Below are 20,535 nucleotides of genomic sequence, written 5' to 3'. Positions count from 1 at the left end.
AAACAAGTTATATTTATCCCTTCATTTTTAAATGTTATGACTTCCATTTCTCATCCACCATTCCTCAAATCCTCTTCCTAATTTATAGCCTCTCTTTTGGAGAACTGGTAAACTATAGTGTCAGCTATTATAATACGGCGTGATGATAGGCACATGCAGATCGCATGAGCAGTCGTGTGTCCTATCTCAGGAATTTCCATCCCTACAGAATCTTTGCTGACTCCCAGCTGTCACATGGCTGTCACTCACAAATTCTAACCATAACCAAATCCTCCTCCCTGGGCATGCGCTCACCAAACCTCTCTACGTACACGTAGACGCAGGCACAAATGTCCCTGCTTAAGCACTTTCTCAGCGTAAATGGGTCTCTCCTGCTGCATTCCACTAATGCTTCTCCCTTAATTTGTTCCTGGGTGCTACTTCCCTGCTGTGCCTGTGGTTTGTAAGGAGGAACCTGGAATGGGAATAGCAGTCAGTAAGAAATGCCAACAAAAATAACTTTGCGCGTTATTTAATATAACAGTTCAAATCAGTCTGAATCTAAATTCACAACTTTCATGGCCCCCTAAACCTCTCAAAAAAAATTAACCCTTACTCTTCTGTAGACAGCACGGTCACCTTGCAGTATACTGACTTACTGTTTTGTGTATTTACTTGTCGTAACATTTATATTATTCGGAAAACTTAGATCATAAGAGTTCTAGACTGGAACTTTGGTTATTTCTATATTTCTAGGTTCTTTCTGTATTTCATAGATGTCACATACATCTATGTTGTTTTATCAGTAATTATGATTTATATATTTTTCAGCCAGAAGTATTTCAAACAATTTCTCATCAATCTGTTACAGCTGACCAGTCTCTGTCAAGCACAGGTTGCAACTAAAATGCATAGGTAGATACAGGACAAATCCTGCTTTCCCTATTCTTCTGAGCTGCCTTACCAGACGGAGGGGGCGATTGCTTGTGTGAGTCAGGAAGGTAAGATTCAGCTTATACATAGATTAACGGCAGGCAAAAATAGATTGACTTCTACTGAAAAGAAATACTTTTGAGAAGTAAAAGGAAAGCACTTAAACAGGAATATTTGTGGGGGGAAAAAAAGCCAAATTGCAAAATATTTTCTGTTGCTTGTCTGTGTCAGTGTTAAAAGTGTATTGGGGTACTCCTGTAAATCAGACCTATAAGTATATAACACTTTACCAAAAGGGAGGAGGTGGCTGGACAGAAAAGATACCACCTTGACTTTGCATATGTATCCTGGGACGAATCCAGAACTGAAAGTAAAATGCAGGTGAAAGCACAGTGAGACTCGAGACCAATATCCAAGTAAATTGGGGAAACCGCACTGGCCTCCTTACCATGAGCTCATTACGAAGCATTGCAACTCCTACACCCCTTGAAAACCAGGTGGGGGACGTTTGAATCATTGTGCCCGGCAGAAGAAACCGAGTTTCCAATCTGGAGAGATTGATGCAGTGTTCAGGAAGGAAGGAGTGCACCGTGGTCCTGTGGACTTCACTGGCATGGCACAACGGGCAGTTTGACTTTGCTCAAAGTATCTTCAGCATCTTTACGATCTGTGACATACGTGCTTGCCTACTCTCCTGTATTTTGCATCAAATACTGATTTTGTAATGCAAAACTTGCAGGAGTTAGTGGGTGAGCTGCCAGAACTCTTTGCCCATCTGTAGATAGGAAGAACCAGGAGGCAAATCCCCTTGTTGCTCTCCCAGTTTATAAAGTTCAGGTGCTGGTTGATGGGCAGCTGCAGGAGACTAGAATTCTCATTTGAAGCAGAGCTCTGTGAGGATGTATTTGAATCCCCAAAATGGAGACCTCAGTGTTTTATCCACAGAGAAATCTCAGTGTGTGCAGTCAGGCAAATGTTGCAGAGCATACTTGGGGACTGGCAGAAATATTTACCATTAAAATAATTAGTAAGAATTAATGATATCTCCCTTGTAAACACAGCAATATAGAAGAATAACAAAAAGTTGTATTTTATGGTTGTAATTCTAATCTACTACTTTTATGCAAACACCACGTTTGTCAATTAGATATTTTTTCTACATGAAAATACCATATTGGCAGTCCTGTCAACTAAATTCAAGTGGTGTAAGTACAGGCACCTTTTTCAAAAAAAAAAAAAAAAAGCAGTCTTGATATGGAGGTACCAGGTGTAGGGAATATAGGGTAGACTGGTATCCACATCTACTCACACTTTATGGTTGAGACAGCCAACAGCACTGCAGGTAAGTGAGAAATAAATCGGTAGCTCTGGTCAGGTGGACTCCTGGCTATCAGGAACTGGACTGAAACTACTGAATTTCATGGAGCATGGCAAACTAGTTGGTCACTGAATGACAGAATATTGTTCTTTGAATTATTTACTTTATGTAAGCATTACAGTGTTTTATAAATTTCTGCTTCTTTCTAGTTTTACCTCTTAGCTGGTGTGGGTAAGTGAAGTTTTTTTGAGGACTCCTGTAGTCATTTTGTCTTTTGAACATTTCCAAATGTACTTCTTCCCATGGGCTATTGAAGACCCATGATTTATGGGTTATAATGTTCTCCAGGTCAGCAAAATTGTCGTGGTGTCTAAAGACAGGACTGTGATCTGTATCAGCTGTATTAACTTTCCATTAACTTTCCCTGACTAGAACGCGTCTTTGATTATTCTGCATTATTCCTTTGTACAAAATAAGGTCGTTCTTCGTGTATTTTAGTTTTAACAGAACCAGACTGTCACTGACCATCAGCTTTTGCATGCATAGACTCTCTCCTTCCTGGCAAGGCTTTAAGCCCAGATCCACAAAAGGATTAGATGCCTTAAGTGGGACTTAAGTGGGATTTAGGCATTGAAAGCCCAAACTGAGATCCTCAATATCCCCACTGAACTGCCACCTAACCTTAGAAGTTGCCTAACCTGTGTGAGTGCCTACGTTTTCAATATCCAGCTTTCCCAGGTGGCCAAAGATCTGCTTTGGATGTTCTCAAGCACTTCCATCCTGACAAGGTTGAGCCTCTCTGCTCCCATCTTTCCCCCCACCTCCCAACAGACTTCAGAAAGCACGAGCGCCTCTTGCAAAGTGGTGGCTTTCTGTGTGTGATGTATCTCACTTTCTCCAGCCGTGTCCTTGAAGGTAAGGACCCTCCAGTAGGTTTCTTTCAGGAGCAGCCTGGGAACCTTGAAAAAGATATCAAAACTAAGAAATTTCAGTGTCAGTGCTTAAACACGTAGGTCCTAGAGAAGAAGTGGGACTTCAGAGGCGTGTGGCCTTCATCGTCTCCTACTGGCAGTATTGGACTGTTCTCTGCTCGGCGATGGCCGCTCGTGAATTTGCTGGCAGTGCACAAGACACGGGGGTAACTAACAGGGCTGAGGGCTCCATCGCACGGGCAGAGCACCGAAAGTTGGGTACTGGGTTGCGAAATTATTATTGCTTCTAGAGGTTTTCTTGGAGAATCCAGGCACTGGTGTTTTGTGACAGCAATTTTGAGGGGGAAGAACTCTTTTCTGCAAGAGGTCACTTAGGGTTTCACCTGACTCTGTGAGATATGGCGGATGTTTTGGTTTTTGAAAGCCAGACTTACTGGGGTGTTCCATGTGCGCACCCAGAAATAATAATCAGGTTTTAGGGCTTCGGTCTCAAGAATTTCTGGAGCTGTGGCTGGATTGATAGCTGTTTCGCTCTGCGGAGGCCAAAGCAAATAATGTCTTGTTAGTAGCTGAGTAAGTGGTCCTGTGCCATCACTTATTTCTCAGCTGTACTCGTGACATTTCGTGTGTTCTCAGCCATGTCTGTTGTTTGTTTAAATCCCGCTCAGTTCCTTGATTTATCAGTTTTCTGTAGACTTTTGTTCGAGTAGTCCCAAATGCTATCCTATTTCAAATAGATGCATCCTTATAAGCAAATAGTCTTTCATCAATAACTTTAACTCTTTCACATAACTCTGCATACGTTCACTTTGACCTTCCATTTTTTAAAATATTGGATTTTTTTAATGGGGGCAGTATTTAGGAAATCTGTTAGAATTTCTCCTGAATCATTCCCTCTTTTTATGCAAAAGTTGTAGAGGCATTTGCCTGTACCTTTTCTCCACACTAACAAATAAAAGCATTTTTCTTTTTCCTTTTTTTTTTTTTCTCTCCTGAAAGAGAAAACTTTTTCTCGGGGAATTCCTGGTTTTCTAATTTGTCAAAGATAGCTAGGCTGCATGCAACCTTAGTATTATTTATTGCTGCTTTTGATTTATATACATATGTACAATCCTGAAAACAATACAGAACGTAAAACGTATTTTTATAGAGGTATAGCCTAGAAACTATACAAGCACAAAAAAAGATATACTCTTTGAAAATTTAGAAACTGCAATCATAAAAAGCCTATATATAGTGAATAAATTTAACATGTAATAACAAGTGCTATGTGTGTTCCTTACAAAATCTAGTTGTGTTTATATTGAGGTAGGTAAAATTTGTAAGACTGTATGATAACGACATCTTAATAGCTAAGAATATTATTCATGTATTTTTAAAACTGATACAGGGAGATCTGTTATTTTAATGGAAAATATATGTTATAAATTAACCTGTAACTTTCAATCCACTAACTTCATGTTTTCAGAACAGAATGCTTGAATTATTACACATTTACTTTGGTATTTTAATACATACAAGCACTGGCTCCTAAGCACATCTTTCATAATTTCATTTGTACTTTTGAATTATTTGTCACATAATCTCACCATGGCATTTTAAGGACAAACAGTTTCGCAAAATTTGTTAGGGGCAGTCTTGTGAGTGTTCCTGTCTTGCTGTTTTACCTCTTTTACTGCAGAAGATCTGCTCCTGGACTTCCATGAAGACACTAACATGTTATACAGAGTGATAAAACCGAGCACAAATTAGGTATAGCACAGTAAGGTGATATAAAGAAACCCATCGCTGGCCAGTTGCAGGAGGGAGCTGGTACTGTGAGTGTTAAATCATCATTCATAATGAACGTATGACTATTGTATGGAACCAATTTTAGGTATAGGAAGTTCAGCAAATATTGTGCCTTGGTGGTTGCCAGATCACTTGCATGCTTGCTAAATCCTATATACAGCGCTTCCGTTTGCTGGGTTACTCATTGAGCTTTTAATAGTCAACTTAATTTTAGTTAAGGTTCAGTTTAGTAACTCTCGCAATTAGTGGAAAATATTGCCAGCGTTCATCTGGTAAACCATATTACATACGATATGCACATGCACGGTACATGCGGAGGTAAAAGATAACAGATCGATTCTGATGGATCCCATTGTGACTAGCTTTTAAGGATAAATTACAGGACCTTTTAATTATTGGGGGTAACCTTGCAGAAAATTGAATCTTGAGTTTGCACGTAGGAGGAAGTTTGGTCTCCCTTGCTCACCGTCGCTTCCCAATACCGACAGCAGCTCCGTGCACTGGGGACCCCGGCTACTTGTCAGGCTGCGGGCTTCACGTCAGTGCTGGTAACGTGCCGCTTCTGAGGTGGGCTTAGAGCTGTCGTAAAAGCAAAAGGTCTTATTTTCAGGGCAAGCTTCTGAGCCTCGTCCTGCTTATTTGGTTTGTCTTTCTGAAAGCAGCTGAGGTACCGGAGGTAAGTCTGCTGCTTGACTCTTTTAAGACACTTTTATGGGTTGTTTTATGGGTACAGGTAAAGGACTACAGGTGAGATTTTTTTTGCCTTCGTATAAAATGGAGATATGACTTCAGCCAGCCAGATAACGTCCTGCGAAATGAAATACTGGGGACAATAACCGTAACTAAGGATTAACTTGGAAATAAAGGCAAAGGTACAACAACCAAATGCAGCAAGAGGGTGTTTTTTCTTTTTTGCTGAGTGAATGAGTTAAAATGTACGTGTCTGGCTGACATTGCTGGAAAATGAAGGCCCGTATGTTCCCACAGGACAGACGCTACAAGGACAGTTAGAGCAGTGTCTTGCCCTGTCAACGGTGCTCATGTCTGAACTAGGATTTCTCAGATCCATAAACACCCAAAACGCAGGGTGTCTCTGACAAAATAAGTGGAAATCGTATAATGGAGGAGGCACAAGGGCATATGCTGCCTTTACCATAATTGTGTCCCTTGCTCAGAAATAAATGCCGGTTACTCCTGTGTGGAGTGAAATTCAGGAGTGCATATGCCGATCCAGTCCATTGGGCTACAAGTCACTGTCTGAAAACCGTCTTGTGTGTGCAGGGTTCTACCCCAGTTAGAAATACACTGATGTAAGTAAAGGTAATAATATTTCTTTGCCATAGAAACCTAATGTAGAAAAGGTGAGACTGGCACTAGGCTGCTATCGATTTGGGTGAAAAACAGGCAGTGGAGAACTCTGATTTATAGGAGGATGTAGGTAAGTGAGGATCTTTGCATATGAAATCATTCTCCAGCTATATGGAAAAACGTACAGAATAAAGTCTTGGCTTCGCTGAGATCAGTGGGAATCAGTCTCGATATCATTGTAGATTCTGTATACTCCTGCGGTGCTCTTCTCGCCGGTGACAGAAACTCCAGTACAGACTTCAGCAGAATCCTCACCATCATGTTAGGTTTGATCTTTACAGGAAAGGTATTGCTGCTAGTAGTATTACGGAATAAAAAAATACTGCCGAAGATGGGGGTTTTAAAGCTTTCTATTTTATATTTTGACCCTGTTATTTTGAGTGATACCAGCATAGAAATTGAAATGTCTGTGGGGCTTTTTGCAAAGCAGGGCAAGAATGTTTTTTTTTTCCCCTCAGTTTTTCCAGTTACAGGAAACTGAGGATGAAGATTTTGGATGCTAATCATAAGACACCTCAAAAGAGGAAAAATAGCAATACCTACCTTTTAGGAATATTTGGTTGGTTGTAAAGTATTTGAACTCCTTGACAGAAAGGAGCCATAAGAAATTCCGGGCAGTTATTCCTCTGTGACAGAAGTTTGTATTTAGGCTTCTGTTAGTCTCTGTTATTTATAACAAAACCTTTGAATATAATTTCCAAGATGTTCAGCTATCAGAAACGATGTGATAATGAGGACAGAGTATAGGTCACGAGTCTGCCAGTATGTGTGAGGAGATGGTGAGCTTAACCTACCAGGTGAAAGAAAGGTTAGTATAGCAACTGCATGAACACTTCAAAGCATGCAGCTAGTTTGCTGCACTAACTTAATTATCCCTGCTATAGATATGTTTGACAAACATATCTGTAGCCCAGATACTGTTACTTCTCAGTGGGAAATAGCAGAAGGCTTCTGTTTGGTTGCCAGTTGACCGAATCCTTCCTTCCACTTCCTCGCATTACTCTTTTCAAGGACTTTCCCTGCCTCTTTGCTCATTTGATGAACAGAAACTTACCCCTTTCTTTTCAATGGTGGAAAATATTGTAAGATGGGGAATGATGCAGCCTGATGGGATGGGCGTAAAATGATTTTTAAGCAAGTGTGATGAGAATTTAGTCCTATTTTAATCAAATACTGCCCGAGCCAACCAAAAATAAGCTTTTTATCACTCTTACTGAATAAACCGAATTCTGGCGTCAGCACTATTTCTCAGCAGCACCTTGCCTCCTCCGCGTAATACTACAGGGTGTTTGTGAGCATCGCAGTGTTGTTGACTTTCTCCACAAACAGTGTGATCTGAAATGTAAAGAGGCAGGATTACCCCAGCACTCCCGGTCGCACAGAAACGCAAGCCGGTGCCCTGTTCTTTGACACTAAAACGTGGCCTGCCGTTGGCAAGCTGTGGACTTGAACAGGCAAAGACCGTGGGGAACTTTTCAGCTTTTTAGTCTTTCTGCTTCTGTGAAGTCTGTTACGCAGGGAGGTACGGTTTTTAAACGTGGTCATTTTAAATTCCTGTCCCTGGAGTCTGGCTGACATTGGGAGTGCGGAGAATGGGAGCGGCTGAAAAGAAGGCAAGCTGAAAACACAGGATGTGTACATACATTAAAATGGAGCAAAACAAAAATAAATGAACTTAGGTGAACACAGAGGGAGTCTGTTTTAGGGCCACCCTTAATGCCTGTTTTAGATGGCCTGTGGTGAAAATCATTAGCTTAAAAAGATGCTATTTATGTCTCCTGTGAACTGAGTTTACGCAAACTCACTCATTAGCCAGCAGTTCTAACTGGAGAGAATGGAGATATAATTTTGGTAGGTTTTTTCCTTTTTGTTCTGAACAATACTATTTTCATTGCAAACCTTAAAAAAAAAAAATAGCTTTGACATGCGTTCTTTTTCATACACAGTTTATATTAGCTACCTCCCTTGTTCAGAAGCCCATAGGCATTGATGTGTGCTAAATATCATTTGTTCAACAAAGACTTAAAAGTCGGAAATGTGGTTTCATAGGTGTGAATCTGGAATTTATCCACTATTTTTGAGGTGTTACTGTGGATTCCCACTTTTATAGCAAGGATCAAAACTTGTTTGTTGACAGAGTAGTTTTCTGATTTGAGCATGCAGGTGAACATCGATGTGTTTTATTGACTCACTTTGCTCTCCATACTGATTTTGACAGGTCACGCTGAAATTAACACTTTGAGCTTTCAAAATTTTTATTTGTTTCGTGTTGGCTATTTGAATTTTGTTATGAAACCCTATTTCTGTGGTAACTTCTGCAAGCTTGTCTCTTTTGGAGGAAAGTATTGACTTTTCCCTATTTCTAGCAAACTCTTCATGGTCTTCTCTTTGTTTCCTCTGTCATAGTAATTTTTATTTTGTCTTGATGATTGTTAAACCTATTTTTTTCCTTTATACATGGAATAGAATAAAAGTTTTGGGAAGAGGCATTTATAGTTCGATTATTGTCTGCTTTCCTACTGTAACTGAAAGGAGGATTGCATCTTACATGAAGTATAACTTATACACGTAGTAGTAGCTAGAGTAGCATAGGTGCATTGTGAACTATTATTTTTGAACACAGTGTGTTTGAAACGAGGTATTAAAAGCAATCAGTGTATAGAAAATTAAGGAAAAGCTATTCCTTTGATGCACGTATGCATCTTTCCATGTCAATTATGAGAGACGTGTGCTCATACCTGGACGTAGTGATGTAGTCTAATGGAAAGCGCAAATGCCTGGGAGTCAGGGGGTGGGTTGCATTCTGGCTCTTCCCCAGTCTGCACACCTTAGTAAAATATTTTGAGATTTCTGGATGAAAAGCATTATAAAAGAGCTAAGTGTTATTTAAGCTTGCTTAGTTAGACAGTAGGCTTTAGTCCGTATTATTTTCTGGTTTGTGTGTTACGTGAATAGTGTGTGAAACTGCTACGAGAGCCTTTTGTTCTTGAACGCTGGCTCTTTCCTTCAGCCTCTTTTTTTCTGGCTTGATCACATGTTATTGGGTGGTAAAGCTTACAGCAGCTACTGGTGCAATAAGCAGGTGCATAAATAGCAAACATATTGAACCGTGAACAACAACTAGGTTTTTGGATGCCTCTGGAAGAGCACTGGCCCTCTCGGTGCGTTACTGTGGGGAGATGACAGGTACGCGCTGTCCCATGATTGTCCATGTAGCTGGTACTTCTTTGGTGTCCTGCAACGTGCTCCCTATCCTATTCTACTAAAAGGCCACTCTGTCCTCTCTAAACAGTGACAGGAGACTAATGGGTAACTTCAGAGCCCCATCGCTGACAGATCTGTATTTATAGTTTTATTAGTATACGTGCCACTTAAAAACATAACCTCTAGGGCAGGACTTCCAAACTGCCACCATCACAGAAGGATCTTTCCTGCTGTGCAATGTAATGGCTGCAGCAGACCCCTCTTCTCTACTGGGCTATGCACAGTAGACCTGTATAGCTGTTCAGGCAGCACGTGCTGCCCAAATACTTGTTTTGCCCTTTCCTCTGGGATGAGGGCAGCAGGCTGGATTTCTCCGTATTGGTATGTAATAGCTCACTTAGTACAAGAAACGTGCAATGTAGCTGGAGAACCTTGCTCTAAAAAACCATCCATAACTGCAAGTGAAGATTTCTAAAAGAGCATTGCTAATCTGGAAAAACTGTATGTATTGTGTTAAAAGAAGTCTCTGAGCCGCAAATAGATGGATGTTGGGAAGAGTAGTCTGGGGAATTGTCACTATACGCCTGCCCCATGACCTTCACCAAGCATCTGCCGTTTGCCACTGTCCCAAACAAGCCTGTAAGCACAAGTGGCCCTTTGGCTTCACCTGCTGTGGCCGTTCTCCTAGATACAGCAGAACACAGATGACCGTGAATACGTAAGTGTGTGTATGCGTGTGGATAGCTGAGTGGACATTCACTGTGGAATATATAGCAGTGGGGACATTAACTGCATCTCTTTATAATCCCTTTTCTGACAGCTTCTCTTAGAGTTAGATTTTTTCCTGGCAGGGTATGAAAATGCTGTTGACTACTTTGCGCTTGAGAGTCAAGCAAATTCAACAAGCTTATTTCTCTCTTGTTGCTCTTTGGGCGTCTTCTGTGGTGAGAACTTGAACTCCTGCAATTCTAGCCCTGTATTTGTAATTCAGTGTGTATGGTCACCAGAATGCCATGGAGGTTTTTTATTATTATTATTTTGTTTAATTTACTTATCTTGGCTAGTCCACAGCTGTAAAAATAAGGCCAGGCTGAGACAAAAAGAGATGACCTAAAACTGATGTTAAATAAATAGTCTCCTATCGCATCAGAAATGGAGGCTGGACCCTTGCAGTTTTAATGTCTCACAGAGGGGGGATGACACTTCCCTTCGGTGTGGAATGTGAATGTTGCCTTTGTGAATGGCAGAATATGTTGTTATCCTGTGACACAAACAGGATGTCACCTGCTCGTTTTTAAGGGACTAGCTCACCTCTGAAGCCTAGGAACTTCTCCAAAATATTATTTAGTTAATCCGAAAACATAATTGTCTCTAAAATATCCTTGTCTAGATACAAAGTCTGTAGAGGCTTGATGCACGATGGATTTTTTTTTATCAAGCACCTGCTTTCTTTGCCTAGCTCAGTTATGCAGCAAGGTTGGTTTTACAGTACTACGAAGTGAGCAATATATTCCATATGCCACCAAGCTTTGTAAAGAATCCTGCTGATGACAATTTCACAGCTGCTGAGAAATAGGCCAAGCCTTCCCCGTAAAGTGGCAGTAAGGAAAAGAATATCTATTCCATTGGGATTGGCCATGTGTCCTCCCCAACTTCTTCCCTCTTGAAGGAAAATGCTAGCACTTCTGAACTATGTAACAACAGATGGTGGCAGAAACCAATTTCCACTGCAAAGCCATTTGGTCAGGAAGTATCAAAAAATGTTTTGGAATTGTGAAAACGAATTCTTGGCTGCTGGGCTACCAGCAGCCTACTACGAATGAGACATGAAGCAACTGCTTAACAAACCCAAGAGCCTACTTGGCCCTGAAAAGAAATGGCTTTGATCAAACATTTTAGAAACTAAAACCTTTACATATGTAGGGCCTAGACTTCAGAAGCATTCTGTGTATTATGGGTGTTACAAAAATCAGGTTCTTAATTTCTGGACACTGATTGCTTGACCAACTCCCAAGAAAGCAGCCTTCAAAATATGCAGAATGACCTCCAGCTGAGACAAGCTTAATATAGCTCCTACTGGCCTAGTCAGGTGGAACCTTCCCTTTTGGCTCAGCCGATTTGCTGCCCACAGACCATGAAAGTCCCAGGGCTCTGGTAACATACAGGGACACAAAATTAATGCAGAAACAGCGCAGGCCACTCTACTGATGGGTTACATCTCGTAAGTTGTGTGCGTCCGCGAGCTGCTGGACACAGCAGGTTCCTTTGGTGATTTCTGTAGCTGACCAAATGTGCCTCTTCGGAGAGCACTCTGAGAAACAGAATGTGTTTCTTTTTAGAAGTGCACCATAGATGTCTGTCTGTGCCATAACTTTTTGAAATAAACAGCAACATGTTTTCCCCTCCAGCATTTCCGTTGTGAGGCTTAGCTGCTCATATAGAGCTGTACGTTGAAAATGGCTTGAGAGAACTTCCCATAGATGTGAGACATAAATGATACTTGCCGAGCCATCTTGTTTTATCTATTCTGTTAGAAATGTATACCAAATTATACGGTAATGTCATGTCACCAGAAACACAGAGCAGATGGAAGTATCTTTCCACATATTGACTCATGTTACTCTGATGAAAGGAATTTGTTTCTCTCCTTCTGTCAAGCCTGCTAGCCCCTGGCAAAGGATGCAACCCTCAGCGAGGAGAACTTTACCAAGTGCAGTTCAAGTGACCATCTGATTTAAATATACTATCATTGGCCGATATAGTGAATCTGCATCAACAACTGTTTGGAGTAGCCAGTCCTATTTGTTATGTTTGTGTAAGGTAACTTAAACCAAGCAGTGTTGCTCCAGGCTGGGGAGACGTCAGGGAATTAACCATTGAGGAAGGTGATGTTCAGCTTTTATAAGGAAACCTTCAGGGCCCCAATATTGGGCCCTTTGGAGACTAATCCTAATAAAGCAAGTGCCAGTCTCTGACCTGTACTTTTATATAGAAAAGGGACACCCCCCACAACACGGGTTGTAAGGGCTGTGTGTTAGCTACCAAAAATACGGTTTGCAAACCGCCAGTGAAATCCTGACAAATAACTACAGATGTGCTGTGAGCAACTGAAAAGCAGATACCCTTCATATTTCTGTTTGTTGCGAGTGGTATTTGAGTCGATGAGAGCGCAGTTCTCGGCTTGAAAACACGTGAAACTGAAGTCAAAAGGGAGTCAGTGTAATCATTAACTGACTCACCTTCTGGATGTGACAAGTAATGAACCAGTCTAAACTTGCCGGGAGCTTTCTTTGGGACAATACCCACAGGGGAAACCCTCTTACGCTCAAGTGAAGCGTTATCAAATGGACCCTCTATTTTCCCCAAATGCTGGCTCTTTTCTGTCTTGTCTCTAACCACCTGAGGACATATAACTGCTCATCTCAGCATCCCAGCCAGCATTTGCATCTCGGGGCTTAAGTACACGATGGTAAAATGCCCAACGCAGCCTTTTTTACAAAAATTGCGTATGCTTTTTGTTTGTTTCTTTTTTTTCTTACTAGCCTGCTCCCACAACCAGGGAAACATTTTATCTGCCCGTGCTGGGATTTTCACGTTTGCAAACCTCTTTAACCAGCATTTGGCTCTTTCCACTTTCTTACTTTGATTTGGATGACTGCCTGAAGCACCTGCTAATGGCCTGAAGCGTTCAAGCCGAAATTTGCAGTTTGTGTCCCACACGCACTCAGACTGTTCGTTACCTGCCTTCTGGAGCACCTGCTACGCGGTTTGGGCTTGAGAGCCTGCTCTCTACCCGCTGACAGCAGCACTCCTCACCACACCGGCTCTCCTCAGCTTTGTCCTGCACTCTCCCCTGCTCTCCATAGCCCGTACTTCACCTTCGCCTTGGCCTTCAAGGTAATACTGATGTTGTCCTGCTTGTTCTAATGCTTGAGTGAAGATCGGGGTTTCCCCCGGTACATAGGAACAAAGGTGATGCAAAGGTAGATCCGTCATTGTGGTCATCTTAAAACCTTCACCATGGCACTCACGAGCAGACTTTTTTAATTTTTTAAAAAAGGTTTTACAAGGAAATTGTGAACTGGGGTGGCTTGCTGAAATCAGCCTGTAGATCAGTGGTGGTCAGAAGCCAAGTGGCAATTTGGCCTTCAGGAAATGCAGGAAAGAGCATTGCCACTTTACGGAGAAGGACCAAAAGAAACCTGAGAGACACGAGGAACGCTCCTCCCTTTCTCCTGCTCCTGCTGCCTTTTGAGGATCTTTTGTATGCTTTTCCATGTGGTTGCTCCTGATGCTCAAACATGGGGAAGGCTGTTAGAATTAGGTTGATAGGCTGCATTTCATGTATTGCTCTGGCAAGGGACCTGGGGGTACTGGTTGACAGCCGGCTGAACATGAGCCGTCAGTGTGCTCAGGTGGCCAAGAAGGCCAACAGCATCCTGGCCTGTATCAGAAATAGTGTGGCCAGCAGGAGCAGGGAGGTGATCGTGCCCCTGTACTCGGCACTGGTGAGGCCGCACCTCGAATACTGTGTTCAGTTTTGGGCCCCTCACTACAAGAAGGACATGGAGGTGCTGGAGCGCGTCCAGAGGAGGGCAACGAAGCTGGTGAAGGGCCTGGAGCACAAGCCTTATGAGGAGCGGCTGAGGGAACTGGGGTTGTTTAGCCTGGAGAAGAGGAGGCTGAGGGGAGACCTCATCGCGCTCTACAACTACCTGAAAGGAGGTTGTAGCGAGGTGGGGGTTGGTCTCTTCTCCCAAGTAACTAGCGATAGGACAAGAGGAAATGGCCTCAAGTTGCGTCAAGGGAGGTTTAGATTGAACATTAGGAAAAATTTCTTTACTGAAAGAGTGGTCAGGCCTTGGAACAGGCTGCCCAGGGAAGTGGTTGAGTCACCATCCCTGGAAGTATTTAAAAGATGTGTAGATGAGGCCCTTAGGGACATGGTTTAGTGGGCATGGTGGTGTTGGGTTGACGGTTGGACACGATGATCTTAGAGGTCTTTTCCAACCTTAATGATTCTATGATTCTATTCTATGATTCTATGATCCTAATGGAGGCTTTCAGAGGTAACAACTTCCAACAGGGAATTTTCTTTCCATTCTGCCTTGGGAAGCATTAGCTTTTCCCAGAGTCTTGGTCTGTGCCGAGGGTGTAATTTACATGGACCTTCCCTTTCCGTAAAGGTGTTTGTTTTCTCTGTTAGAAGAATGCTGTTAACAGCTCCAGAAGCAGCTTACATACTGGCTTCCCACCTGGGTATTTACGCCTACGTTACCTGCCGGTCCCTCTACCGGCAGGATCATCCTCTTCCCCAAGGAGCTATATTCCTTAATACGGCCACACTGTGCCCTCCACCCACCTTCCATGTTAGTGCCATGTGGGGGTACCCTCCCGGAACCGAAGCATCTCCCTGCATGCCCAGGCTGCAAACTGGGGCTTGTCCGCACCAGCGACGTCTGCTCTTGCAGAACTGGGCAGGGCAAGGGCTGATTTTTCCTCCTTGCTTTCCTTCGGTTGCCTCAAAATAACCCTAATTAATTTTGTGGAGAGTTTAGTTTGCTCCCGTGATGGGATTGCTCTTTGTGCGGATCTCTTGCATGCTATATTTAGGTATGGTTTTTGGAACACCATGTGACCCGAATCAGATAACTTCTGAACTACTAATCATGTCTTTGACACTGACTCCCTCCGTGGCTTTGGGGCATTTTATGGCTGTTTTCTTACATAGAGAATGAAAACAGATGTACTCATTTGCCTTGCCAGGGTTAACAAATACCTAAGACATTGGTTTAAGCTAAATTTCATTTTATTATTTCTACTGTAGTCATAGTTTTATTGTTTCTTAGATGTTTAACTTCAGAAAATTTTTTACCATCTTAGTTCTTAATGGATGACCCTGTTTCGCCATTTTAAAAGAAAGAAACAAGTTTCTTCTGTGTTTGTAGATGAAAATAGGGCAGAGAGAAAAAACTAAATGCCCTCATTTCCTGCCCCGCGCAAACTTTCTGCCTTTGTTTACTAGTTGGTTGATCCATGTAGATGAAAAGCCCAAAACGTTGACCTGAACTATTTCCCCTCGCGCTACCTACGTCCCTTTTCTTAACAGGGGAAGTTAGTTATCTGCTTGTTTTTTTCCTGATCCTTCAAGTTACGCAGCCTGACTCGTATCCTGTCATCATCCACTGCTCCAGGCTGCTCAAGCCCTGGAGGAAGCCGAGCTCCCTTTGGCTCCGCATCCAGCAGGGCTGGGGTTTGGAGCCTGTCATCCATTTCAAGGCATCATCTCTTCGTTGCTCATGTCCGTAATTGCCGCTTTCTGTGTCTTGGCTACTTCTGCAGGGAGCTGTGGTACTGGTGTTGCTTTTGGCTTCACCTTTTTTTTGCCCTGACCCTCTAAGGCCTTTTGATACGCAACTGGATCAGAAGGCCTTTTTGGCTTTCAGTAGTTGGAAAGGAACTTGGTTTGACCAGGTAGTTAGTCAGATAAAGAATAGGAGAAATCATGGGAATACTTCTCATACTTTAGGAAGTAGTGGACCGAGAGGAAGAGAATCCTTCCCTATTGCAAGGGAAATTTTTTAAGTCTAATTATAAATAGTAGCTTTTTTTTCCTTTTTTCTTTTTTTTTTAAATTCCTTCAGAATTAAATCCTTTGCCCAACTGCTTATTCTTTCCCTCCTACAATTGCAATAAAAAGCAAAATCATACGTATAACAAAAATCAGCTTTGAGAAAAAGGCAGATAATGAAATATCTGCCAAAGACTCTGTAATATGTGTCTGTCAGAGGAAAAAAAACATTCTTATATTTGAATCTCTGAAATGTAACTGCACCAGACTAGTTGGGGAAAATTTGTTTGAAGATGTATTACGTTCCACGATCAAATGGAAAAAATGGCACCTGTCATCATATTTAGAAAACAGCTGGGTAACATGGCCAAATGCCATAGTCTCTTTTCACATGGCCTTTATGCTGAAACCATCCAAGCTCCATTCTCAGCAACTGGAGAAACCCTGTGCCTTTAAATGGTTACAGAAACATCTACTTAGGGGCCAGCTCTTATTGCAGCAAAGCCTGCTTCTGATGCTTCTAATTAGCAGTTAATGGATTATACTTTACTTTTATAACCAACCCAGCAGGCACTCTCCTATAGTATTTTTCAGCTATTTTTGGTAGAAGATATATGCAATTGCGCTGCTCTTCATGCTTTCATTTTGAGCATGCAGAAAATATTAGAAATAAATCGCTATCTGAGATTATTTTAGCACTCAAATGCTTAATTTAAGTCCGATTAAGCATTTCCTAAATGTATTTTCTTTTATCTAATATCTTAGAAAAACTGTAATGGGTTAATTGCCCTACCTGATCTAGACTTTGATGCAGAATCTTCTAAATACATATATATTATTAATTAAAGTATTTATATACCCAGTGAAAAAGCCTGTTTTTTTTTTTAAATTTGCAAACACAACTCCAGTATGTATTCATTTAGGAAAAAAGGTTTTTCCAGCTGAATACAGTACAGCTACATGCAGAAGCTTAGATGCTTCAGAAGTTAGATGGGCTTGTAGAAACTAATGGTTTTTATATTACTTTGAATTGAAATAGCAATGAGATTAGTAGCATTAAAGATTTGCAATGCTATATGTGTGTGTGCGCACATATATACGTATATACACAATATGTATATAGAGCATATATGTGTCAGAGTATGTATAAAAACCTGTGCATGTGCACATATATCTATGTTTAATAAAGAAATACATTTACATAGGTTTTAATTGGAAGGTTATACTATTGCCCCCTCAAGGAATTAATTTTGGTGCCAGTTTCTAGCAGGAAACCTAGCTCACCAATACTGCCTTTGAACCTGCCCTCTTCACTCGGGCCACGCTTCCAGTAGGACAAGGTCTAACATTGGTTAGACTGGAACAGGAGGGGGAGCTCTCACTGCACCAGCCAGGAGAGGGCAGGACGAGGTACCCAAGCCAAGGAAAAGAGGGGGAGCGACCACCAGCTGCTGTCAGAAGCAGGTGAGATGTGCCCTCACTCTGCTCCCACTTACTGTGGTCCCTTCACCAAAGCGGAGAACTGGGCTTCTCCAGCCCTCACTCACGTCACTAACAACAACAGAAAAAGGTTTGGCTGAAGTGATAAGCAATTCCAGGTTATATCCATGGCTTGCAGCAAGGGAAGCACCACTTGCAAGGCTCCCAGTTTGAAAACACATTTGTATTCTCATCCTGATGCAGCACAGCGCTCGCTAGCTACAAGATAGGCACTAAACTGGTGAGGTCGTGTTTGTTAAAGGCAGTGAGTTCCAAAATGCTGTCCAGAAAAATATGTGGAAACTGCTATTATTTTTACACAGTGAATACTAAAAAGAAAAAGATAAGGAAAGGAAGAAAAAGAAAGGGATGGATAGTGGTTATGTGAACTATCTCCTTCAGTGCGAGGGGGACAAGGGCAACTTACTCTCTGTCTTGGTTTTTGAGGGTTTGGGTTTTTCCTCTGTCATACAACATCCTGGTAGAGGAGGAGGCCGGCTGTGCAGGTGTCACAGAGCTGTCATTCCCCTGTCCCTCAGCTGTGCTGTAGGTGTGGAGCAGAGGGATGTCTGCTGAGCCGGGCCAGTCCCACCTCGTTCCGGGAGCAGATTCTCACCATTTAAGCCATTTCCCCTTCCAGCTTTCTCAGGACAGTGCAGCAAGAGACTACCCCTTGCTTGAAGCGAGGCCGTAGTCAAGCCTGTCTGAAATTATTTCACGTTTGCTCACTTGTAATCAGCCGAAGCTATTCTGACATGCTCAAATGTGCTGTTACATTTCCCTTAAGAAATAATGTGAAGATCAAGAGATTCCAGTATTAACCTTTTTTTTCCCTAGAAAGAGAGCCATCTCCCCTTGAGTCTGGTAAAAGCTCTGCTTTCTCCCAAAGCTTCCGCAGAGGTTAAATCCATCGTTTTGCCTGCACTATCTCATCCTAGTGCTTTATAAACTCAATTTGGGGTGTACAAGGACTGCAGGAATAGCCTCCCTCCAACCTCTGTCTGAGGTGCCAGTCAAAGTATGTGCCTCCTTAGAGCTACATTTCTGACCTCCACACCGGAGTGGTGAAAGCCAGACTGAGACACCACCAGTTCAGTGGCAGCATCCCGAGATCTGCATCAGCCAGAGCTCTGCGATGACTTTTGCCCTCCCCAGTTTCATCCCTCGGCAGTTTGTGCCAGGCAGGGTGAGCCAAGCTTTGCAGTAAGTGAGGGAGAACTTCATCCAGAAGAGTAAGGTTCCGTCAAGCAGAGCTTGGTTTGAGTTCTCAGAAGGTCAGTGTGGGAAGTTCCCCATAAAAGCTGAACTTTGATGTTGGCAGCCAAGACAGATTCAGAAGTTTTGGGAACATTTTTTTTTCTTCTTTTTAATTATATGAAATGCAGGAGACCTGTGAATAGGGTTTTAGATTGCACATTCAAATATACAGTTTCATAGTATGATAGCAAATTAAAATTCTTATCAAATCCTTTTTTTTTTTTTTTTTTTTTTAAAGAAATGTACTGTAATTCATAGTGGAAAGTTTGATGAAGAGCAGTATGCCGCTCTGCACAGAAATTCTGCTCTTGCAACTAAATTAAACATCACTAGTTGCTCTCATTTAGATGAACCCTTTTGGAAGTTCTTTTTTTAAAGCTAGCGGATTGGACTTCTAATTTTAACTCTTATGGTTTATAATTAGAAACATTTCCAAACTTGTTTACAAACACCTGCACTTGACAGTGTGTGTCTGCAGTTTTAGAAGGACTCACTTGTCACTTCCAGTGGAGGTTGAGAGGGCATCTGAGTTCTTTGTGTTTGTACAGTTAGTTTCCGGACACTGGAACAAAAGTGCATTTTTTAAAATAAGGTTACAAATACGTGATGTTTTGCGAGGGGGTTGCATGCACCTAATCAACAAATAGGTCTTATTGACTAGTTGTGGATTATTTCAAAGTCAGGAGGATTGTTAGTTAGTGGTCATTTGGAATAAGACTCAAACTGGCACCCAGTGGAGAAATTCCAGGAACTAATTTTAGCAGTTTGGTCTCTCAATTGGAGAAGATGGTTTACAGGTTCTCTGTGTTTATCTCTTCTTCAAACATACTACTTTCTTGCCAGCTGTCCTTCGGAAGTTATTCAGAAAGGGTTTAAAATGACTTTTGAATAAATCGTTGAGTTGGTTTTTTCATACAAAGTTAGAAGTTGCTGAACGTACAGTGAAGCAACAGAGATGCTACCTCTCCAGCTTGAGTGGGACGGGTGTGTTACACAAGTCTGTATGCAACTTGTTTGCAATAGGGTTAATATCATACTATGTTACTCATTGGTCAAGTATATAATCATGTTAGAGGTAATCAAAATACTTTATTAAAAAAATCCTTTGGCTCCTCGTTATGTTCTTTACACCTGATTTTTAGCTGCATCACATAGGTTAACAATGTTGCTTATCAATTTCTAGTATAATAGGAAAGATTATCCTCGCTAAAAATTGATGCCGCGTGGGAGGGTGGCAGGAAGAACCCTCCAAATATGCTTCAAGGGTACCGCTGAACCAGAGGTAGTCAAAGCAGACTTAAGCAGTAGTGGCATAAGGTGTCCTATTGATTGCTTTATGCTCTTGTTGTTACTAATTAGTATGAAAAACTCCAGTTAATTAGACCAGCCTGTTTGGCTGTTGTGTCCTCTGTTGGGAAACATGGTCAACCTTAGAGAAGCTCCAATATAGGAGAGGATAAGGAGGCCACGGATGAAAATGGTTTTTATTTTCTGCTGTTTTGTTGTCCAAAAAAGCACGGATCTGGATCCAGATGAGGAATCCATATTAATGTCAAAGGATCGTGTCCTCAGAGGTGCTTACTCTCTATCAATTTCACCGAGAGTTGATATAAGTGGAATTAGGCACCTAAATACCTTTGTGTACACATGTTCTTTGAAGTTAAACCTGTAGTCCACAGCCTGTATCTTGTGCTTAACCCCTC

At 41.9% G+C, this 20,535-nt stretch overlaps 1 protein-coding gene across 9 annotated transcripts in view; it reads left to right on the top strand.

Annotated features, from left to right (window-relative positions):
• ESRRG (estrogen related receptor gamma) overlaps positions 1-20,535 on the top strand; it is a 389,483-nt gene that overhangs the window by 11,236 nt on the left and 357,712 nt on the right. Inside the window, exon 2 of one of the 9 annotated variants that reach the window (XM_075147088.1) lies at positions 13,068-13,422. The exons of the other annotated variants lie outside the window; for them this stretch is intronic. The gene's annotated coding sequence lies outside the window, so the exon portion shown is untranslated. The remainder of the gene's footprint in view (positions 1-13,067; positions 13,423-20,535) is intronic. 9 annotated transcript variants of the gene reach the window in all.

This window comes from Calonectris borealis, chromosome 3 (assembly GCF_964195595.1).
Source record: "Calonectris borealis chromosome 3, bCalBor7.hap1.2, whole genome shotgun sequence".
NCBI classification, from domain to species: Eukaryota; Metazoa; Chordata; class Aves; order Procellariiformes; family Procellariidae; genus Calonectris; species Calonectris borealis.
The sequence above is the reverse complement of the archived record's forward strand: the minus strand, read 5'-3'. Positions and strand labels throughout refer to the sequence as shown.